General features: G+C 39.8%; 1 pseudogene; it reads right to left on the reverse strand.

Moving 5' to 3' along the window:
• LOC132655676 (small nucleolar RNA SNORA17) lies at positions 1 to 85 on the reverse strand (annotated as a pseudogene).
• Between the last annotated feature and the right edge of the window lie 24976 nt (positions 86 to 25061).

A 25061-nucleotide genomic window follows, 5' to 3' on the forward strand; every position in this document is an offset into this window, starting at 1 on the left:
CATGTAACACAGTAGTCTCTTCTCTCTGTCACCTACTGACACAATATGACACAGCAGTCATACCTGCAATGCCTCTAAGGGCAGGTTTTATTTTTTAATTAATCAATTAATTGAGTTGTGTTTGGAGAAAGGGTCTTACTATTTTGCAGCTCAGGCTACTGTGGAACTTACTTTGTTGAGCAAGCAGGCCTTGAACTCAAAGAGATCCACCTTATTAAGAATTAAAGGTACCACAACGCCTGGCTAGGTTTTATTTTTTGACATATCTCACCCTAGACAGGGCTTAAATTAACAACATTCTGGTCTCACACTCTTGGGTGTTGAGGCGACAGGGTGTGTATACTACACCCACTGGAGAAAACTGCTCCGTTCATGGAGTATGAGATGACCTAAGTAATAATTCAAGCTGACTATGATCATTTTCACAAATGTGTGTTCTTCCAAATCAATGTTCATGACTATATAGAAATCTTAATATTTGTGAGATAGTAAGCATAACTTTAAAAAAATAAGTTATAGTACAATTATCCTGCAAGGAACATTATTTTCTTCATGTTGGACTATTTATTTTTAATTCTTCAATACGGAATCACCTGGTTAGAGGAAAGAAACTTTATATAAAGGATTTGATCAATATATTTAAATTGTTCTGAATAAAATGTGTGTAAATTCAAAATTCCAAAAACAGAATATGAAAGGGCAGTTTTCTTCAGCTGGATATATATATATATATATATATAATTCATCCAGGATTTGTAGTGCTGTTTGTCAAACATGTTCCAAAGACTTCATAGTTTGAACATTATACTCAAGTACAAAGTCTATTCTGAAGCTCACCAAATTTTTAGCTATGAGCCTCTATAAAGAAGACAAATTCTTCTAATAGACAAGGGACAGCATAACTATCTAATTCTTGAAGGCAGGAATGGACAATAACAAGGAAAGATTATAGCCAAAGCAAGTCTGGAGCCCAGAAGAACAAACGTGGGAACCATATAGCATCATAGTCAGCACATGGGGCACATGGTGGCACCACCTGCCACTGACTGACTTGGCCATGCTATCTCAATGCCATGCTCTCTCAATGCCATCTTATCTCAGTGCCATCCTATCTCAATGCCATGAGATAGGATGCCCCCTAGACTGTTCCACTCAGTGCCTGCAGCTTTTCTCAGCAAATATCTTATAGCCATGGTTTGTCAAAACACTGGAAATTCTCTCTAGGAAATGCGGCTTCACTTTCAGAGCTTTATACATAACCTGCTCAAAGGACCACGGTGAGGAATGTAATCGGTTATGCATTTCCTGGCCACACATAGTTTTCACAGGACTGTTGTTCTTCAGTCTCAAGATGAGGTATCTCTAGCATTTTACATGCTTGAAATCCAAATGCTTCATAGGTGAGGCCATGTTTTCTTGGTGGTTCTAGAAATATATGGTCTTCTGGTTGCAGTACAGATCAATATGAAAAGCACTTCTCCATGTAGCCCTTTTCCAGAAAGCAATGCTGGAGCTTCTGTATTTTCAGGCATAGTCATTTTCAGTTCATTAGAATACTCACAGACAGGACTTTCAGTAGGTGAGTGGATCTTCCTGCACAGGTACTTTTTCTGTTATCCTAGTGAAAGTTCACAGCATCTCTCCTACATTGTTAACACTTGCTTCAACTTGCTTTTCTGAAACTTTAACCACATTTACATTCTATTTCTCATCAAACTGCAGTTTCCAGTGCTATGATTTACTTTTTGCTGCAGACTTTTATTTTAGTGATTAGTAATCATGAAACTACCTGAATATTATGCTCCATGTAAAAATCCTCCAGCAAATAAATTGATCCATTATTTTGTAGTTCAGCATCACTCACATTTTCAGAGCATATAGCTGGTTACCTTGAAAGAATAAAAGCGCTTAAAACCTCTTGTTGCTTCCTGGTGGTTTATTCTGTCTTTGACAACATTAACACAGCCTTTACTTTCTGCATTTTACTGGCATCCTGGTTTTATTCAGGCGTATTGCCAGTCCATGCTACAACTCTTCTACATTCCGCTAAAAGCCCAAGAATCACATGGTCAGTTTTATTGTGCAATGATGATCTGGTCCATTTTTTTTCTATTAGGTATTTACTTTCTCTTTTGCTATGAAAATATATGACAGAACAACTTGAGAGAGAAAAATGTACTTTGACTCCATTCAGGGATGTTTCAGCCCGTCATTGAAAGCAAAGTCTGACAGAGCTGTTCTGTCTGTGGCAACAGGAAGATGGGACAGTTGACTTCCCATATTAGTTTTGTTGACAAGGAGCATGGCATGCACACATAGAGACTGTGTTGTAAACTGATAGGATGAGTGATCAACTATAATTACAGATAGCTTAAAGCACCAGGGGAGACAACCTGAGTATACAACAGAAAGCAGGGAAGTTTATAGAATTATAAGTACACGTTGTGAAAGTAGTGAAAAACCCTACTGTCAGTTAAATGAGAGGTATAATTAAGAAGATGGATAGAATTGAGTTGAAATATATATACATCATATATGCCTGGATACAAGCATCACAATGACAAAAAGCATTGAAATGCATATTTGTTCACAAGACCTATTCATTTTGTATGGTTTCCACAAAATGCAACTAGGAAAAAGACAGTTTCCATACAATTAGTTTTTCAAAATATAGAGAGTTTATGTAATTAATTCCTCAAATATTTCTTCTGAAATTATGTGATATTTAAATGTTTTGGAAATGAGAATTACTTTTAAATGTGTCTTTTAGGATTATATGTGAAAATCCAAATTTAAGAAATACAGTAAGACAGAAACCAGGGAAAATTGAACGGCTTCAGAGAAATTCAGTGAGTATACATTTGTTAATATTTTTCATTTCAGCATTACTGAAAAGTAATTTCTCTTTGTCTGGAAGTAGTAATGACACCATTTTAGGCAATCTGTCAACTATAAAATATATTCTCAGCATTTGTGCTCCTTCTGCTTGTCAGCAGTGTGTGTCTCATTAAATCCTTACCTGTGTCATCTCAGTCCACAGACTTGATGATTGGGTGGCAACGACTCATGAGCCTGGGCAACAAAAACTACCTAACTGTTCACCAAACTTTACACAGTTCACCTTCTGTTTATAGTTTCTTTTATAGAAACTGAGATTAGAAGACTGCATTGTAAACACAAAATTGGAGCAGTAATATAGCCATTCTTTAGATCTGGTTTCCATAGACCACAGCTTCTGCAATTATGTTAGACAGATCCACCTTTCAAGGGAAGCAGATATTTTTAACTTACTGATCTTCATAATAGGTGCAAAGATACTGAAAACTTTTTGTAAAATTAGCTTTTATTTGTCTCTGTAATTGTCATCCTGGAGGTTTACAGCCTCCATCTGCTAATCTAGGCCTAGTCCTGGAAGCTTCTAGCCTCTATACAATCTAGTCTAGGCCTAGAATGTTTTCAGCCTCTGAGACCTACTCAGAATAAACTTAATCCTTTCTTATTATTTCTGAACACTTACTGGCCTTTCAATTCAGCTGTTCTGGCTCAAACTTCTCTCCAAGGTGACTGATTCAATCTTTCTTCTCTCTTGACCTCAAACTAACTCTATCAATCTGTTCTAATCTTCTGGCTCCTTCTCATTCTTTGGCTTATTCTGTCTTCACCTGTGTCTAGCTTGTTCTGTCTTCAACCTATCTCCATAAAATTCTCCTGGTCAAACTGTCTCCTCTCTCACATTCTCTGTGCTACTCCCCTAAGTAGGTTCCCTTTCCTCTCTTTTCTCATGAGAGTTGGTCATAGCCTGTCCTGTCAAACCCTTCTCTGATTAATTACTTTGTCTGTCACTCAATTAGATATCACTTTCAATCATGGGTGCTTCCTTCTAAAAACTAACTTGACCTTCATTGTTTTGGATTAAAGGTGAGTACTAAGGGGATGTCTGTATTTTAACCGGGGAGATTAAAGGTTTGTACTAAGGGCATGTATGCATTCCAGCCAGAGTAGCCATAATACTGAACTAAAATCCCTTTACTACTTTTTTTCTTATATTTTGGAAAAATTGGTGTCATTTTATTAACAGGAAACTTGTTTTCATGAGTCTGAAATAATATGTTGGTAAGAAAAGAGTGCTAGGAGTCACTATCTATAAAAATGTCAGCTAGAAATGTATTAAGATCTAAACAACATGTGCATATTTGTAAGTATCCCCTGGACCTGGGGTCATACATCACAGCTATTGCAAATGACTCTGAGTAAAGCTTAGAAAGGGCAAAAGTGCTGATTAGACATCAATGCCCTGGAGTGACAAAGAATCAAGCACAAAGCAAAGGTGAGATAATGCATCTTTAACAGAAGTGGTTGAGAGCTGAACAGCTGAGCTGACTCTCTTGGGGATCACCTTGCACCCACTATGGGAAAACTCCAAGGCTTTCCTAAAAAGAAAAAAAAATTATATATAGCTCTTGTCCTGAAACTCCTTCTCCACAAGAGCAAAGTGCAAGAAGCAGCAAATGTGCAAGAGAAAGAAGATGAAACAGAGGTGCAAGTAAATTAGCTTGTGCACCCAAGAAGGCTGAAGGAGCAGAAGTAAGGATTGCTGAAGGCCAGGATGCTGGTACAAGTTGTTGGACGGTATTCTACTGTTGGTAATAAGTCTCAGTGGACCTGGAACTTCAGCATCTCCTCACTAGGACCATCTGAGAGACTTTCTTCCGACCAAAACAGTCCCTATCGGTCCTCTGCCTGTACGTGTGGCATTCTGGAGTAGTCCTGTTCTCACTGTGGCCAAGTATAACTCATGTACAATAAATCATCTTTATTGTTGTCTTAAAAAAAAATATCTGAACAACAACAACCAAAAAAAAAGTACATTGGGTCAGACACAGTTGTGCACACCTGTAGTCCCAGCACTTGGGGAATCAGAGGCAGGTAGATCCTGGTGAGTTCAAGGCCAGCCTGGTCTACAAAACCAGTCCAGAACACCCCAGGCTACAAACAGTAACCATGTCTCAAAAAGTAAAAAAAAAACCACATTAATACTACCATGTTAAACTTAGTTTAAAATTAGATTTTTAAGTTTGGTTGTCGAGGGATGATTTACGAATGTGGTACAGAACTATTAACCTTGTTAAATGAGTCAAAAGTTTAATAAGAGTTTTTAGTCCAGTGGTCTTAAATCATGGTTCTCATGACAGACTTTACCTGGTCCAAGATACTTGATGTCTATAATTTGAAGGTGAAGAGTTAGATAGCTTTAGTTGACTGAAGCTTTAAACAATATAGACAAGTAGAAAAATGTCATTTTGGAAAACTCTATTGGAAAGAAACCTCAGGACAAGATTTCCATATATATATATATATGAAAGGAAATTACCCAAAAGAAATTGAAGCAAATGAGACTGACTTGCATGTAAAAATATTTTATTATAAGTGGAAAACAAGAAAAAGTGTGGTGTGAAATATCTTAAAGGGATAATTGCTACCCTAGAAACTAGAAAACCATTCATGTCAAGTGTTCTAATTTTCCTTCTGTTCCTGGAATAAACATCATGACCAAAACAACCGAGGAGGAAAGAAGTTATTATAGCTTACATGCTATATCCCATCTCTGACTGCTTTTTCAAGCAGACCTGCATTTCAAACCAGCTGGGGCAGGAACCTGCAGGCAGGAACTGAGGCAGATATGACAGAGGAGTTTAGTACCTTGCACATAGGTTCATGTTCTGTTACTTTTATTACAGTCCCAGTAGATCTGCCTAGGAATAAGACTATCCATAGTAGACTGAGCCATAGCACATCAAATAGCAGTAAATACAGTGTCCCCCACACAGACCATAGGCCAATCAGATGGAGACAATTCATCAAGTGAAGGTCTCTCTTCCCAACTATGTCAAGTTGACAACCAGGATTGTCATTATACAAAGAACATGAGATGTCTAATAATGTTCAGAAGCAATCCACCCTAAGTACAGTCTGCAAGCAGTGAATGAAAAGGAAGACATTGATTTATCATGGACATGAGTTAAGAGACTCTGGATAGATGTGCTGAGCATTTAGTATTAAACATTTAAGATGTAAGGAATTCTGAGGGAAATTTCCTGTGAGGAAAAGTGGACAGGGCAGGGGTAATTTACTGGTTTGGAAGACAGGCCTGCTTGAAGAGCAAGAGGTAAAGCTGGTCACTCTTCATGACTGCTTCCAAGAAGTGCCGAGGAATGAAGGCTTAAAATAAAATGTGCTTCATGACCTGGAAATTTTAATAGCAAAGATAGGATTAAAAAAGTAGACGCAATACCTGAAGATAATCAATGATAAAAATTATTTGTAGATGAAGTCATGTACTGAAGAATAATTAGGGTCACCCTAAAAGTTAGCACCCAAAGAGAGGAAAAGGGTTTTTACATATTTTTACGTACAAAATCCTATAAATAAAATTTCAGAATAGTTAATAATGAAGAAAGTAAGTCAGTTTGATATGTCTTAAGTATGGTGATTATTTTGAAGTCTGTACTTAGTTGTAGCAGGCTTAAAATGTGTTTGTGAACCCATCTAAACAGATATTGTTTATAAACTTAGAAGTAATATTTCTAAGAAATAAAAAAAAGCTCTCCACATTTCTGAAAATATTTTTCTGAATTTTGTCAATTCTGAAAATGTTAAGGAAGAATTAAAGAAGAATATTGACTTAAATCAGACATTGAAATACAGACTGGAGGAAGGAAGAAAGAAAGAAAATAAATACAAGAACAAGCTAACCAGGTAACCTTTTAATATCTCATCCATCAATTTAGTGAATGAGCTGTAACTTTCCCACAACCTATGTAAAAATTTAGTTCATATCTCTTGCTGGAATTTTGGCTGGTGTGATTGTTGGTAGCCAGGTGGGCTCACCTGTGGGTGTGCCACTAAAGACAATGACTCCTCCCCTCCCAGCATCCATTCCTGGAAGAGTCAGACTTCCTGAAGACCTTCCCGAGGCCAGCCTAGTGCCAATTCTTTCTTGACTGAAGTGACCAGAAGTCATTGTAAAGCCTTTTTTCCTATCTCCTACTACTTCTCTCCAGCTATCTCTGCTTCCCTGTCTCTCTGTCTCTCTCCATCTGTCTTTGTCTCAGTCTCTCTCTGTCCCTCTCTGTCTCTCCCTCTCTTTATCTCTCTTTCCTTCCCTGCTTCTCTACCTTCTTCTTTCCCTTCCTCCTTCCCTACTGTGATTGTCTCTGGTACCAAAGAATCCAATACAAATCTTTTTTTATTTTAATTTTTATTAATTACACTTTGTTTACTTTGTATCCCCCCATAAACCCCTCCCTCCACCCCTCCCAATTCTACCTCCCCTCCCCCTTCTCCACTCATGCCCCTCCCCAAGTCCACTGATAGGGGAGGTCTTCCTCCCCTTCCTTCTGATCCTAGTCTATCAGGTCTCATCAGGAGTGGCTGCATTGTCATCTTCTGTGGCCTGGTAAGGCTGCTCCCCCCTCAGGTGATCAAAGAGCAGGCCAATCAGTTCAAGTCAGAGACAGTCCCTGTCCCCATTACTATGGAACCCACTTGGACACTGAACTGCCATGGACTACATCTGTGCAGGGGTTCTAGGTTATCTCCATGCATGGTACTTGGTTGGAGTATGAGTCTCTGGAAAGACCCCAGTGTTCAAATTTTTTGGTTCTGCTGCTCTCCTTGTGGAGCTCCCATCCTCTCCAGATCTTACTATTTCCAAGTTCTTTCATAAGATTCCATGCACTCTGCCCAACAGTTGGCTATAAGTCTCAGCTTCTGCTTTGATAGTCTGCAGGACAGAGCCTTTCAGAGGCCCTCTGTGGCAGGCTCCTAACTTGTTTCCTCTTTTCTTCTTCTTCCGATGTCCATCCTCTTTGCTTTTCAGGGTGGGGATTGAGCATTTTAGCCAGAGTCCTCCCTCTAGATTAGTTTCTTTAGGTGTACAGATTTTAGTAGGTTTATCCTATATTATATGTCTATATGAATGAGTATATACCGTGTATGTCTTTCTGCTTCTGGGATAGCTCACTCAGGATGATTTTTTTCCAGTTCTCACCATTTACCTGCAAATTTCATTATTTCCTTGTTTTTGTTTATTTATTTATTTATTTATTTATTTTATTGCTGAGTTATTCCATAGTATAGATGTGCCACAACCTCTGTATCACTTCCTCAACTGAGGGGCATCTGGGTTGTTTCCAGCTTCTGGCTATTACAAATAAAGCTGCTATAAACATGGTCCTTATTGTGTACTTGAGCCTCTTTTGGATATATGCCTAGGAGTGGTATGGCTGGATTTTGAGGAAGCGCTATTCCTAGTTGTTTGAGAAAGCGCCAGATTGATATCCAAAATAAATGGTTATACAAGTTTGGTACCACTTCCTCCACAACCTCTCCAGCATATGTTGTCACTTGAGTTTTTGATCTTGGCCATTCTGATGGGTGTAAGGTGAAATCTCAGGCTCATTTTGCTTTGCAATTCCCTGATGGCTAATGAGGCTGAGCATTTCTTTAAGTGTTTCTCTGCCATTCGATATTCCTCTACAGAGAATTCTCTGTTTAGCTTTGTTCCCTGTTTTTTAATTGGATTACTTGATTTGCTGCTTTTCAACTTCTTTAGTTCTTTTTTTTTTTTTTTTTAGTTCTTTATCTATACTGGATAATATTAGCCCTCTGTCAGATAGAGGGTTGGTGAAAATTCTTTCCCAATCTATAGGCATTCATTTTGTTTGGATGACAGTGTCTTTGGCCATCTTACCAAAAGCAATCTACAGATTCAATGCAATTTCCATCAAAACACCAACACAATTCTTTACAGACCTTAAAAGAAAAATTCTCAACTTCATATGGAATAACAAGAAACCCAGAATTGCTAAAACAATCCTCTATGAAAAAAGATCTTTTTTTTTCTTTTTTTTTTTTTCAATGCAGTTTATTCAGGAACCTTGAACAATCCTCGGACCCTGGGGAAAGCCAGCCCACAGCTTAAATAGCCTCTGGGTAGCCAACCCAGGCGTGCCACGTGGGCAATGCAGATAGGTCCACATACATGGAAGCAAGCCAGATCCTCAGCCTTAGCCAAATGTGTAATTGTTCGTGACAAAGAGCACTCACCATCGGGAAGGTGGAAGGCAGAAACCAGCTCCATCTTTGAGGCACAGCATTCCGCAGCTCTCTACAGTTCCCCCTTTTTGTTTTAGACGCATCAGGCAAGAGTAGAGGTCTGATCTCTGATATTAGAAATAAATTGGGACTTTGTACCGATGTTCATTTAGGTGTCATCCACCCAAAGAGCATCAGACCCGTCAGATACCTTTTTCTCAGAGGCGAGACCAGGGGCATCAACCCACATACAATCAGACATGCTCTTCTCTAGGTCGAAAGCGGCTGACCCTGAGTGCAGTGCTTAGCTCGCATCCTGAGTGTAACATTTTAGCTTTTTATGGTATCCAACCATGCTTGGGGAGAATGTCCTGCTTCAATGGCTGTAAAGGCCTGAATGATCATGGCTGCATCACACTGTTGTGAGACTCTAATCTTGCATATATACCACAGGCAAACCAAGGAGACCAACACCAGAAGGCCTTCTAATGCTCCCATGCCTGCCCATTCCTTCAGATGATTCATGGCTGCAGCAATCCATGATGATAATCCTGTGGCTAGTCCTGCGTCCACTCTGGTAGAATTTACTGTGACAATGGCCACTCTCAGCTGCTCCATCGTAGTATCGAATTCTCCAGTCCAATTACCTAAAATATAGCTCGACAATTGTTTAGACAGATTTGCAGCACAGGGAAAATTCTCGTGTTATATGCTAGTGACTCAAAGTCCAGCATATTTTCATTGACAGCCAAGTTGAGCGATTTGCCATAGGGTATCAATTTGCTCCTGCACGAGGTCACTCCTCTGATTGAACACCATCAAGCTTCCTTTTAGTTGAGCATTAATTCCTTTTTGTACAACTAAGGCATGAGCTACATTGGCTAAATGATTATTCAGGGTCTGAGCAGTCTGCCCAGTATGACTCATGGCTAATGCCCTGGTGGTAGCTCCAACAGCCGCCAATGAGATGGTAGTAACAATGGTGGCTGTAGTTCCAAGATCCCTTTTCTGTCTGAAGAGAGTCATAGCGTGAGGGGCATCAATGGGCACAGGCACGCAGTGAGGCATGCGAGTAACCAGGGCATACCTAAATTTACTAGCATTCCAGCATTGGGCAAAAAAGCAAGTATCATTACCACAATTACTTGGCTCTATCTGGCTAATAATGAATAAAAATGGGGGATATAGACAAACAGGGGTGGGCTTATAGGAAATATTATGAGAAGCCTTAACCCCCTCGTTGGAACATCCTGCGTCAGTTCTAGAACTAGCAGTGGTGGTGTCCGAGGTCTGTAGGTTCAGGAGACCATTGCCCCCAGGGGCGAGACGTGCTCCATGCCAATTGACTAACTCCATGTTTTCCTCTACTTTTGAAAGTCATTTAAGGTTCTTAAATTATTTTTTCCCTTTTTTTAAAAATTTTTCATCAATTACACTTTATTCATTCTGCATCCCCCCATGAGCCCCTCCCTCCTCCCCTCCCAATCCCACCCTCCCTCCTCCCTCTGCTTGCATGCCACTCCCCAAGTCCACTAATAGGGGAGGTTCTCCTCTCCTTTCTGATCTTAGTCTGTCAGTTCACATCAAAAGTGGCTGCATTGTCCTCTACTATGGCCTGGTAAGGCTGCTCCCCCCCAGAGGGAGGTGATCAAAGAGCAGGCCAATCAGATTATGTCAGAGGCAGTCCCTCTTCACATTACTATGTAACCCAATTGGACTCTGAACTGCCCTGGGCTACATCTGTGCAGGGGTTGTGGGTTATCTCCGTGAATAGTCCTTGGTTGGAGAATGAGTCTCTGGGAAGTTCCCTGTGTTCAAATTTTCTTGTTCTGTTGCTCTCCTTGTGGAGACCCTGTCCTCTCCAGCTCTTAACTATTTCCCAGTTCTTACCTAAAATTCCATTCACTCTGCCCAACAGTTGCCCATCAGGCTCAGCATCTGCTTTGATAGTCTGAAGGGCAGAGGCTTTCAGAGGCCCTCTGTGGTAGGTTCCTAGGTTGTTTCCTGTTTTCTTCTTCTTCTGATGTCCATCCTCTTTGCCTTTCCGGATGGGGATTGGACATTTTAGTTAGGATCCTCTCTCTTGCTTAGTTTCTTTAGATGCACAGGTTTTAGTGGGTTTGTCCTATGTTGTATGTCTATATGAGTGAGTATATACCATGTGTGTCTTTTTGCTTCTAGGACAACTCACTCAGGATGATCCTTTCCAGATCCCACCATTTACCTGCGAATTTCATGATTTCCTTATTTTTCATTGCTGAGTAATATTCCATTGTTTAGATGTACCACAATTTCTGCATCCATTCTTCAGTTGAGGGGCATCTGGGTTTTTTCCAGCTTCTGGCTATTACAAATAAAGCTGCTACAAATATGGTTGAGCAAATGTCCTTTTTGTGTACTTGAGCCTCTTTTGGATATATGCCCAGTAGTGGTATGGCTGGATCTTGAGGAAGCGCTATTCCTAGTTGTCTGAGAAAGCGCCAGATTGATTTCCAGAGTGGTTGTACAAGTTTACATTCCCACCAGCAGTGGAGAAGGGTTCCCCTTTCTCCACAACCTCTCCAGCATGTGTTGTCACTTGAGTTTTTGATCTTGGCCATTCTCATGGGTGTAAGGTGAAATCTCAGGGTTGTTTTGATTTGCATTTCCCTAATGGCTAGTGAGATTGAGCATTTCTTTAAGTGCTTCTCTGCCATTCGGTATTCCTCTACAGAGAATTCTCTGTTTAGCTCTGTTCCCCATTTTTTAAGTGGATTACTTGGCTTGGTGCTTTTCAGCTTCTTTAGTTCTTTATATATACTGGATATGAGTCCTCTGTCAGATAAAGGGTTGGTGAAGATTCTTCCCAATCTGTAGGTGGTCGCTTTGTTTTGATGACGGTGTCCTTTGCTTTACAGAAGCTTTTCAGTTTCATGAGGTCCCATTTATTGACTGTTGCTCTTAGAGCCTGTGCTGTTGGTGTTCTGTTCAGGAAGTTTTCCCCTGTACCAATGAGTCCTAGGGTGTTTCCCACTTTTTTTTCTAGCCGATTTAATGTGTCTGGTTTTATGTTGAGGTCTTTGATCCACTTGGACTTCAGTTTTGTGCAGGGTGACAAGTATGGATCTATTTTCATTTTTCTACATGTAGACATCCAGTTAGACCAGCACCATTTGTTGAAGATGCTATCTTTTTTCCATTGTATGGTTTTGGCATCTTTGTCAAAGATCAGGTGTCCATAAGTGTGTGGGTTTATTTCTGGGTCCTCTGTTCGGTTCCATTGATCCACCATTCTGTTTCTATGCCAGTACCATGCAGTTTTTAAAACTGTTGCTCTATAGTGCAACTTAATTAAGATCAGGGATGGAGATACCTCCGGAAGATCTTTTATTGTAGAGGATTGTTTTAGCAATTCTGGGTTTCTTGTTATTCCAGATGAAGTTGAGAATTTTTCTTTCCAGGTCTGTAAAGAATTGTGTTGGTAATTTGATGGGCATTGCAGTGAATCTGTAGATTGCTTTTGGTAAGATGGCCATTTTTACTATGTTAATCTTGCCAAGCCATGAGCATGGGAGATCTTTCCATCTTCTCATATCTTCTTCTAATTCTTTCTTCAGAGATTTGAAATTTTTTTCATACAAGTCTTTGACTTCCTTGGTTAGGGTTACTCCGAGGTACCTTATGTCATTTGTGGCTATTGTGAAGGGTGTTGTTTCCCTAATTTCTTTCTCAGCCCTTTTGTCTTTTGTATACAGGAGGGCTTCTGATTTTTTTGAGTTAATTTTGTATCCGGCCACTTTGCTGAAGATGTTCATCAGCTGTAGGAGTTCCCTGGTAGAGATTTTGGGGTCACTCACGTATACTATCATATCATCTGCAAATAGTGATAATTTGACTTCTTCCTTTCCAATTTGTATCCCCTTGATCTCCTTCAACTGTCTTATTGCTCTAGCAAGGACTTCCAGCACTATGTTGAAGAGATATGGAGAGAGTGGGCAGCCTTGTCTTGTCCCTGATTTCAGTGGGATTGCTTTAAGTTTCTGTCCGTTCAGTTTGATGTTGGCTATAGGTTTGCTGTCTATTGCCTTTACTATGTTTATATATGTACCTTGTATCGCTGATCTCTCCAATACTTTGAACATGAATGGATATTGGATTTTGTCAAAGGCTTTTTCAGCATCTAGGGAGATTATCGTGTGGTTTTTTTCTTTCAGTTTGTTAATATGGTGGATCACATTGATGGATTTCCATATATTGAACCACCCTGCATACCTGGGATGAAGCCTACTTGGTCATAGTGGATAATATCTTTGATGTGTTCTTGGATTCGGTTTGCAAGTATTTTATTAAGTATTTTTGCATCAATGTTCATAAGGGAGATTGGCCTGAAATTCTCTTTCTTTGTTGAGTCTTTGTGAGGTTTAGGTACCAACGTGACCGTGGCTTCATAGAATGAATTTGGTAATATTCCTTCTGTTTCTATTTTGTGGAATAGTTTGAAGAGAATTGGTGTTAGCTCTTCTTTGAAGGTCTGGTAGAATTCTGCACTGAAGCCATCTGGTCCTGGGCTTTATTTGGATGGGAGACTTTTGATGACCACTTCTATTTCTTTGGGGGATATAGGACTATTTAATTGACTTACCTGGTCCTGATTCAGCTTTGGTAAGTCAAATCGATCAAGAAAATTGTCCATTTCATTTAGATTTTCAAATTTTCTGGTATATAAACTTTTGAAGTAAGTCCTAATGATTGTTTGGATTTCCTCAGTGTCTGTAGTTATATCCCCCTTTTCATTTCTGATTTTGTTGATTTGGGTGGTGTCTCTCTGCCTTTTAGTTAGCCTGGCTAAGGGTTTGTCGATCTTGTTGATTTTTCAAAGAACCAGCTCTTGGTTTCATTGATTCTTTGAGTTGTTTTATTTGTTTCCAATTGATTGATTTCAGCCCTGAGTTTGATTATTTCTAGCCGTCTACTCCTTCTTGGTGTGTCTGCTTCTTCTTTTTCTAGGGTTTTTAAGTGAGCCATTAGGGTGCTTGAATGAGCCGTCTCGAATTTCTTCTTGAAGGCACTTAGTGCTATGAACTTTCCTCTTAGCACTGCTTTCACTGTGTCCCACAAGTTCGGGTATGTTGTGTCTTCATTTTCATTGATTTCTAGAAAGACTTTAATTTCTTTCTTTATTTCTTCCCTGACCCAGTTGTCATTTAGTAACAAGTTGTTCAGTTTCCATGTGTGTGTAGGATTTTTGTTATTTCTGTTATTGTTGAGGTCCAGCTTTATTCCATGGTGATCAGACAAGATACATGGGATTATTTCAATCTTCTTGTATCTGTTGAGGCTTGCTTTGTGACCCACTATATGGTCTATTTTGGAGAAGGTTCCATGAGGTGCTCAGAAGAAGGTAAATTTTTTTGTGTTTGGGTGTAAAGTTCTGTAAATGTCTGTTAGGTCCATTTGATTCATGACCTCTGTCAGAGACATTGTTTCTTTGTTTAATTTCTGTTTTGTTGACCTGTCCTTTGTTGAGAGTGGGGTGTTGAAGTCTCCCACTATTAATGTGTGGGGATCTATATGTGCTTTAAATTTTATCAATGTTTCTTTCACAAATTTGGGTGCCCTTGTATTTGGGGCATAGATGTTCAGGATTGTGATGTCTTCCTGGTGGAATTTTCCCTTGATGAGTATGAAGTGTCCTTCCCCATCTCTTTTGATTAATTTTGGTTGAAAGTCCATTTTATCAGATATTAGAATGGCTACTCCTGCTTGCTTCTTGGGTCTGTTTGCTTGGAAAGTCATCTTCCAACCCTTTACCCTCAGGTAATGTCTATCTTTGTGTCTTAGGTGTGTTTCTTGTATGCAACAGATTGCTGGTTTTTGTTTACGTATCCATTCTGTTAATCTGTGTCTTTTTATTGGAGAGTTGAGTCCATTGATGTTGGGAGAGATTAATGACCAGTGACTGTTAGATCTCTTGATTTTGATGTTGGCTGTGGTCATCAGGTTGTGTGCTTGGTTGCTTTTTGTTTTACTGAAGTGAGGTTATTTATTTCCTGTGTTTTCTTGAATGTAGCTAGCTTTCTTGGGTTGTATTTTCCCTTCCAGTGTCTTCTGTAATGCTGGATTTGTTTGTAGGTATTGTTGAAATTTGTTTTTGTCATTGAATATCTTGTTTTCTCCATCTATGAGGACTGAGAGTTTTGCGGGGTATAGAAGCCTTGGCTGACATCTGTGTTCTCTTAGGGTCTGCATGATATCCGTCCAGGCCCTTCTGGCTTTCATAGTCTCTGTTGAAAAGTCAGGTGTGATTCTAATGGGTTTGCCATTATATGTTACTTGGCCTTTTTCCCTTGCAGCTTTTAGTATTTTTTCTTTGTTCTGTATACTTACTGTTTTGATTATTATGTGGCGGGAGGATTTTCTTTTCTGGTCAAATTTGTTGGGTGTTCTGTAGGCCTCATGTATTCTAATTGGCCTCTCCTTTAGCTTGGGGAAATTTTCTTCAATGATTTTGTTGAAAATATTTTCTGGGCCTTGGAGAAGGGAGTCTTCTTTTTCCTCTATACCTATTATTCTTAGGTTTTGTCTTTTCATATTGTCTTGCATTTCTTGGACGGTCTGTGTCAGGAATTTTTCGGATTTAACATTTTCTTTGACAGATACATCGATTTCTTCCATTGTATCTTCTACACCTGAGATTCTTTCTTCCATCTCTTGCAGTCTGTTGGTTATGCTTACCTCTGTAGTTCCTGTTTTCTTTCCTAGATTCTTCCTTTCCATTATTTCTTCCATTTGTGTTTTCTTTAATTTTTCCAATTCTATCTTCAGGTTTTGAGTTGTTTTGTTTACTTCCTTCACCTGTCTGATTATACTTTCCTGTTTTTCTTTTAGTTCCTTCAACTCTGTTTCTATCATTTCATTCAGTGTTTTAAGCATTTCCTTTCTAAAGGCCATAAACTGTTTGGCTGCAGCTTCCTCTATTTCTTTACGGATGGCAATATTCTGTTTGAGTTTATCTTCCTCTATGTCTTTACGAATCTTATTTGTTTCCTCTGTTATCATCTTCATGAGCATACTTGTTAGGTCATCTTCTTGGATTTCAGTTATGCTGGGGTGTCCAGGGCTACTTGCCCCTGGGTAACTGGGTTCTGGAGATGCCATATTGCTGTGTCTTTTGTTGCTTGAGCTTTTACGCTGGCCTCTACCCATTGTGTTATCTTAGGTGTTTGGGGTTATTTTCTGGTGGTTCCTGGGGATCCTGTGGTGGAGAGAATCCCCTTTGCAGAAAGCTGGTTTTTCCTGAAGGATGTCTTCTCAGCTTTTTGGGTATAGTCCCTGGATGGCTGGTGTTTTTTCAGGAGTTGCTCACCTCAGGGATATAGACCTGAGTGGTAACTGTGGTCTTTGTTAGTCGAGAGGGTTCTCCTCTCACCCAGGGAAGTCCTGAGGGCAGCTGCCCTGTTTCTGGGTTTCTTGTTGTAAATTTAATGATCAGCTGCTGTGCCCCAGTTGGACATCAGGCGCGCCTCAACTGTTTGTGCCTGTGTCTGGAGCACAGCTGAGTGCTGGCGCCTCGGCCCCACTAGACTGCTAGACTTTTTCTAGGGAAGGATTGGGTGATTTAGGTCAGTAGTTTCCTTCCTTCCCCGTGGATTCTCTGGAGACACGGACTCCCAGTGTCTTTTTTTGCCCTGGTGCACACTGCTCAGTGTCCGCCAGCTGGCTGGCCGCAGAAACTGCCTGTGCCTGGAGCACAGCTGTGTGATGGCGGCTCAGTCTCTGCCAGCTGTCTGGTGCGCAGAAACTGCCTGTGTCTGCCTTTGTGGCTTTTGGGAGCCTGAGTGCCTCCCTAAGCTGGGTAATTTTCCGGGGACCTTTTCAGGTTGGGGGGGAGCTGAGTGCTCTGAGATCAGACCTGCTGTTTCTATCTCCAGCAGTGAATCAGGCGCGCAGGCAGGCAGGGCTCTGTGCCGGAACCTGGGTCCCCGGCTCTGGCTCCGGGCTGGCTCCTGGGGTGCCCGTGGAACCTGCCCAAGTCTTTTCCAGGGGATGTCTGGGTGACCTAAGGCTGGTCCCAATCGTTTCCTGTACCCTGGGGTTATCTCTCGATTGAAAATTCCAGTCTCTGATAGTGTGGTGCACACGGTTCAGTCTGGGACCGTGACCAGAGACACTGGCTTGTGGCTCTGGTCTGGGGCTGGGGCTGGCGGTTGGCAGCCAAGCGTCTGGCAGAACTGGGATCTCTTCCGCGGTTTAGCCAGGTGAGTTAAAAGCTGATTGAATGCCCCACCGTGGGGTATCCTCTCACCTGGGAAACACAATGACTGTGTTTTATGGCTGCGAGTTCTGATTGCTGGTCACTGTGCTGATCCTGCTGTGCTGCTGCTCAGAATGAGAGTCCTCCCGGCGCCGCCATCTTGCCTGTCTGAAAAAAGATCTTTTGGAGGTATCTCCATCCCTGATCTCAAGCTGTACTATAGAGCAACAGTAATAAAAACTGCATGGTACTGGCATAGAAACAGAATGGTGGAGCAATGGAACCAAATAGAGGACCCGGAAATAAACCCACACACTTATGGACACCTGATTTTTTACAAACATGCCAAAACCATACAATGAAAAAAGATAGCATCTTCAACAAATGGTGCCAGTCTAACTGGATGCCTACATGTAGAAAAATGCCAATATATCCATACTTGTCACCCTGCACAAAACTAAAGTCCAAGTGGATCAAAGACCTTAACATAAAACCAGACACATTAAATCGGTTAGAAGAAAAAGTGGGGAATACCCTTGAACTCATTGGTACAGGAGACAACTTCCACAGCACAGGCTCTAAGAGCAACAGTCAATAAATGGGACCTCACGAAACTAAAAAGCCTCTGTAGAGCAATACAAATCTTTTTAAAGGCTGAGACATAATCTTAAACTGCTTATTTCCATGTCGCTCATGATTTTTCCTTCCTATCTTCTGCAATGAAGTCCTACTCAAAATGACTCCTCTTAAACTTAAGAAACTGTATATGTTTTCTTCTAGTAATTCCAGGATTAACATGTTTAAGTTTTTGATCTATTTGTAGTCAGTTATGGAGCAAGGTGGTCAATAGGTCTAATTTTATGCTTCTTCGTGTGTACATCCAGTTTTCCCAGCTTGATTTGTTGAAGGTACTTTCTTTTCTCCAGCTTATGGTTTTAGCATCTTGGTTGAATTATTAGTGGCTGCAATTTGTGTACATATGTTCAGCCCTCATATTTTCTTCCACTGTTCTACATGTCTATCTTGTGCCAGACACATATTAGTTTTATTACTATAGCTTGGTAATTTGTCTTGAGATCTGCAATGGTAATTCCTTTAGGATTGTTCTTCTTTGATCGGGATTGTTTTTTGCTATCTGAGGCCTTTTGGGATCCATATGAATTTCATTTTATATTTCTGTAAAGAAATAGGTAATTTGATTGGGATTTCTTTGAATATGTAAACAACTTTTGGAAGAATGTTAATTTTCACAGTTTTCTACCAAATCATGAGCATGAGTTGTCTTTCTATTTTCTTTACCTCTTTCTTCAGAGAGTTAAAGTTTTCATTTTAAATATCCTTCACCTACCTGGTTAGGCTTATTCTTAGACATTTTTTTGAGGCTATTGTGAGTAAGAGTGTATCCGTGATCTCTTCCTCTGTACACTTGTTGGTCTGTGCGAGTTTATGCTGTGTCCTGCTACACTGCTGAATTTGTTTATCATTTCTAGAAGGGTTCCAGTACAACTTTTGAAATCGCTTATTATACATCATGTCATTTGCAAACAGGAATAGTTTGACTTCTTTGCATAATTAAATCACTGTCTTATTGTGCTTTCCTTATTGATCCATCTCTTCTGGCAAATTTTAAGTTGAAGTCTTTTTTATGAGATATTAGGGTAGCAACTCCCGATTGTATCATGATAATTTTTGAATTGAGTACTTTTGTTCAGTCTTTTACTTTAAGTTAGTATCTGTCTCTCAAACTAAGATGTATTTTAAAATAACAGATAGATGGGTTTTTCCTTTCTCTTCCTCAGTAAAAGACCATAAAGTAAAAGTAAATGTCGAAACAATCAACTAATATGAGAATTTCATACAATATGTCTTGTTTATATTCTTTTTGATCCACCAACTTTTCCCAAATACTATACTCCCTGTTCAGAAACTTCATGTTCTTTCTCCTTAAATGTAGAAGCAAAACAAAGAGGTATGCACATGCATTGAGCACACATACATGCACACATGCACACGCACACGCACACCCACGCGCGCACACACAGTAGTTGGAGCTGTATACTAGTCAACTATGCCTGAACAAAAGCCCTGCCTTGGCGTGTGCTTGATGTACCCACTATCACTCCATTGATAGAAACAGATTTTTCCTCTCCCAGCACATACCGATTACAGATAACTTGGCTGCAGGTGAAACATTTTGTCCATTTCCCCCTCTCTGGGCTGGCATTTTGCCTGGCTTGAGCTTGTATAGTTTGTGCATATGTTATCACCAACTCTGTGAGATCATAAGTACTCCAGCCCTGCTGTGTCTGGAAAATGCTGTTCTCTGGGAGCCATACACCACCTCTGTCTCTTATAACTGTAACTTCCTTTTCTCTTGCATAGATTCATGAACAGTGGTGGTTACAGCTATATAGTAAAGACATCCCATTTAGAGTTGGGTCTCCAAAGGCTCTCACTCTCTGCATAATGTCCAGTTGTGGATCTTTATGTAAGAAGAAATTTCTCTGATGAGAGTTCAGCAATGCACCAAATAAATGGGTATAGAAATATGTCATTAAGAATCAGGTCTTTCCTGAGACTGATACTCCAACCAAGCATGGAGATAACCTAGAACCTCTGCACAGATGTGGCCCATGGCAGCTCAGTGTCCAAGTGGGTTACATAGTAATGGGAAGAGGGACTGCCTCTGACATGAACTGATAGGCCTGCTCTTTGATCACCTCCCCCTGGGGGGGAGCAGCCTTACCAGGCCATAGAGGAAGACAATGCAGCCACTCCTGATGAGACCTGATAGACTAGGATCAGAAGGAAGGGAAGAAAGACCTCCCCTATCAGTGGACTTGGGAAGGGCATGCATGGAGAAAAGAGAAGAAGGGAGGGGTTGGGAGGGGAGGAGGGAGGGAGCTACGGGGGGGGGGGTACAAAGTGAATAAAGTGTAATTAATAAAAAATAAAAAAGAGTCATTTTGTTGTTATGCCCATTTAACAGATTAACAATAATTGTTTTTTTATTATGCACATGACTTATCTAGTATTTGATTCTTAGCCTCAGTTGTCGTTGGTCACTCCTAGAACCTTTGCACCACTGTTACAACAGAACGCATGCACACCTTGAAGGTGTTTCCCGGATTCTTTCTCAAAATGTTTGCCTTTTGTACACAGAAAAAGCTACTGATTTTTGTACGGTAATTACTGTGTGTCTTGAGAACAATGTCAAAAATTGTGTGCATGTTTAATATACATATTATATATGTGTGTGCTTGTAAAGTTTTATATGGTGTCTTTGATTTTTGACTTGTAGTTTTAAATTATTATTAAATTAGTTTTTGAAAATTTCATACATATGTACTTTTATGTAATAAATCTAACATCTGTTTGACTTTATTTTTTATTTTATTTTTTAACTTTTTTAAATTTATTACAATTTATCCACTTTGTATCCCAGCTGTAGCTCACTCCCTCATCCTCTGCCAGTCCTGCTCTCCCTCCCCTTTCTCCTCCCATGTCCCTTCCCCAGTCCACTGATAAGGGAGGTCCTCCTCCCTTTCCATCTGACCCTTGCCTATCATGTTTCATCAGAACTGTCTGCATTGTCTTCCCTGTGCCCTGGTAAGACTGCCCTCTACCAGGGGGAGATGATCAAAGAGCCAGTCACTGAGTTCATGTCAGAAACAGTCTCTGTTCCCTTTACTAGGTAACCCCACTTACAGACTGAGCTGCCGTGGGCTACATCTGTGCAGGGGTTCTAGATTATCTCCATGAATGGTCCTTGGTTGGAGTATCAGTTTCAGAAAAGACCCCTGGGCCCATATTTTTTGGTTCTGTTGTTCTCCTTGTGGAGCTCTAGTCCCCTCCAGTTCTTTCTATCTCCCCCTTCTTTCATAAGATTCCCTGCACTCTGTCCAAAGTTTGGCTATGAGTCTCAGCATCTGGTTAAAACCCTGCTGAGTCTTTCAGATGCCCTCTGTGTAGGCTCCTTTCTTGTTCCTTGTTTTTACCCTCTTACAATATCTATCCCATTTGCCTTTCTGAATGAGGATTGAGCACCTTACCCAGGGTCCTCCTTCTTGCTTAGCTTCTTTAGATGTACAGATTTTAGAACAAAACAACAGCCTACAGATTGGGAAAGGATTTCACCAACCCTATATCTGGCAGAGGGCTAATATCCAGAATATATAAAGAACTCAAGAAGTTAAACAGCAGCAAATCAAATAATCCAATTAAAAAATGGGGTACAAAGCTAAACAGAATTCTCAGTAGAATACTGAATGTAAAGAAACACTTAAAGAAATGCTCAACGTCCTTAAGTCATCAGTGATATGCAAATCAAAATGACCCTGAGATTTCACCTTACACCCATCAGAATGGCTAACATCAAAACCTCAAGTGACAACACATGTTGGAGAGGATGTGGAGAAAGGGGAACCCTCCTCCATTGCTGGTGGGAATGTAAAGTTGTACAACCATTTTGGAAATCAATCTGACACTTTCTCACACAATTAGGAATAGTGCTATCTCAAGATCCAGCTATATCACTCCTAGGCATATATCCAAAATATGCTCAAGTATACAAGGACATTTGTTCAACCATATTCATAGCAGCTTTATTCATAATAGCCAGAACCTGGAAAGAACCCAGATGTCCCTCAATAAAGGAATGGATACAAGAATTGTGGTACATTTACACAATGGAATGCTACTCAGCAATTAAAAACAAGGAAATCCTGAAATTTGCAGGCAAATGGTGGGAACTAGAAAAGATCATCCTGAGTGAGGTATCCCAGAAACAGAAAGACACACATGGTGTATACTCACTTATAAGTGGATACTAACATCTGTTTTAAAATGATTAAATGTTTACTCTTTAGAAGCTGAGTGTGGTGACATATGCTTGTAGTCACAGCTCTTGAGAGGTAGAGACAGGAGGAACTAGAGTTCGCTATCATCCTCATCACATAACTAGATTAGAGACAGCTTGGCCAACATGAGGCCCTGTCTCTAACATAAACTAAAAGGACTTCACTTATTCTTTCTGAATGTTTCCCTCCCCCAGGGTGAAGAACATTTTTCAAATGAGAAAAAAGAACTTAATTGAACAAGGAAACAGAGAGGTTAGTTTACCTGTTTTAAATACTAATCAATTTCAAACAGATAATGATATTAACATACTAATACACAAGGTATATTTTTAATTGATTTCAGAAAAAATAATTACTATAAGTCTTTCAGTGGTTTTACCTACATAACAAAAAACCTTAAATTTTTAATTTTTTTCTTTATTATTATTATTTATTAAAATTTATTCCCTTTGTATCCAGGCTGTGACCCCTTCCCTCATTTCCTCCCAGTCCCACCCTGCCTTTTTCTCCTCCTATGTCCGTCCCCTAGTCTACTGATAAGGGAGGTCCTCCTACTGCCTAACCCTAGCCTATCAGGTCTCATCAGGACTGTCTGGATCCTCTTTCTCTGTGGCCTACTTAGGCCACCTTGCCAGGAGGAGGTGATCAAAGAGCTGGCTATTGAGTCCATGTCAGAGACAGCCCCTGCTTCCCGTAGTAGGGAACCCACATGGAGACTGAGCTGACCATGGGCTACATATGGGTTACATTTGAGGTCTGGGTCCTGTATGTGTAAATGTATGTATGTGTGTGTTGTGGCAACATGTATCACAGTAAGCATGTGGAAAGGAGCGCTAGCTTGTGGGAGCCAGTTTCTTCCTTCCCACCATGTGGTTCTGGGGATCAAACTTAAGCTGTCAGAAGGTTAGAGCACCTTCTCCTCTGCAGCTTGTTTTCTGTCCTAATTATGGTTTGTGTGTTAAATTGTATTCCTTCCAACTTTTTTTTACCTATATACAATATTAATTTATTGATGCAGATTGATCGTGCCATTTCAAATCAGCACCAAGTATTATTTAACTGTGAATGCCTGGAAAAGAAAAACCAGTCTAACTATCAGAAGCTTGTAGGTTTGATATATGCCCAGAAGAAAGTCGAAGTGCTTGAGGACATCGAGAAGAATCTCAAACAGGAAGTCTTAATCCTCAAAATTCACATGGAAAAGAATATGATAGACCACAGAGAGGCAGAAATATATAAGGGAGCAATTGAAGAAAGATCTAAACAGCAACTGGAGGAAAATCTTAATGGAATCTATCTATTCTTACAGGTTAATATTGTGTCTTTTAGCATGCTTTTCTCATTGCAAACTGTATTTTCAACTTATATTTTACATGGACTTTTTTCTTCCTTTATAGAAATTTGTTTTGTAGACTTGTCAAAATAAGGTATCTATTTCTTCAGTTAAATATTACTGTTTACATTATTATTATTATTATTATTATTTATTATTATTATTATTATTATTCAGTAATCACATCTCTTTGGATATTGTTCTTAAAGAGCATCATCTGATTTTTAGGAGTACTTGGCAAAAATATAATGTCTTGGAGAGAAGAAAGTAGTTACATAGAAATCATAATGTTATAAAATTATTTATAAAACCCATTATTTCATAGGAATACTTGTAGTGATAAGACTAGTTCATGTTCAAGCACTTTCTTACCGTGTATGAGACCCAAATCTTTAGCTACAGAACACAATTTTCATTTTAAAAGTAATTCTTCTCTGGGCAGTGATGGCACACACTTTTAAACTACCCACTCAGGAGGCAGAGGCAGGCGGATCTCTGTAATTTCCAGCTTAGCCTCATCTACAGAGCTAGTTCCAGGACATCCAGGCTACAACAAAGAGAAACCGTCTCATAAGAAACCAAATTAAAAAAAAAACCCTTATATATTGCATTTGATATTAAAAATAAGTATTTCAAGTCCAGCACCTTTTCCAGATATTTAGTACTGCTTTGTGTCGTTGATTCAATTAAGGATATAATAATAAGATGTTATGGGGTATACTGATATTGTTAATTTAAAATTTTTACTTTATGTGTATGGGTGTTTTGCCTATATGTATGTCTGTGTGCCACATGAGTGCCTTGTGCCATTAGATCCAGAAAAGGAAGAAATCAGATTCCTTGGAACTGGAGTTCAGCCAACATGTAGGTGCTAGGAATCAAATTGGGGTCTTCTAGAAAGGCACCAAGTTCCAGTAACTGCTGAGTCACTGCTCCAGCCATGATATCCTGTTGTTGTTTTTTCTTTGAAACTGAATGATATGTGGAGGTCAGAGGACAACCTGATGGAGTTGCTTATCTCCTTCCGCCGTGTAGGTCCTGAGGATCGAACTCAGGCCATTAGGCTTGGCATTAGGTGCCTTCACTCATCTTGCTGGGTTAAGTTTTAAAGTGTAGCTTTTGATTTCTTTGTAGACCCAGTCTGAAGCACGTGATCACTCAGAGCAGAGAAAAGAGAATTCTCTTGTTAAGATAAAAATGGAAATGAAGTCCAGAATCAAAGACTTGGAATTAGCAGTCTCCACACTGAAATCTCAAGAAGACTCTGACAAACTCAGCTTGGAAATATACAAGCAAAGCTGTCAAGATCAGATAAAGGTAACAGCGCTTCTATCTGAAGAAATCAGCAAGTATATTAAACTTAGTCCCAGAAAATAAGGTAAGCTGATTCACTTGATGGTAACTTAAAAGCTTAATAAAAAATTTCATGAAATCAATAGGAATCAAATGTCAACTCAACATGATTTTGCAAAATAACTGAAGTAAATTAATCTCCCTAAAAAAAAAAAAAACTGGGCACAGGTAACATTTCTTGGCTTTT

Source organism: Meriones unguiculatus, chromosome 7, assembly GCF_030254825.1.
Source record: "Meriones unguiculatus strain TT.TT164.6M chromosome 7, Bangor_MerUng_6.1, whole genome shotgun sequence".
Lineage (NCBI taxonomy): Eukaryota > Metazoa > Chordata > Mammalia > Rodentia > Muridae > Meriones > Meriones unguiculatus.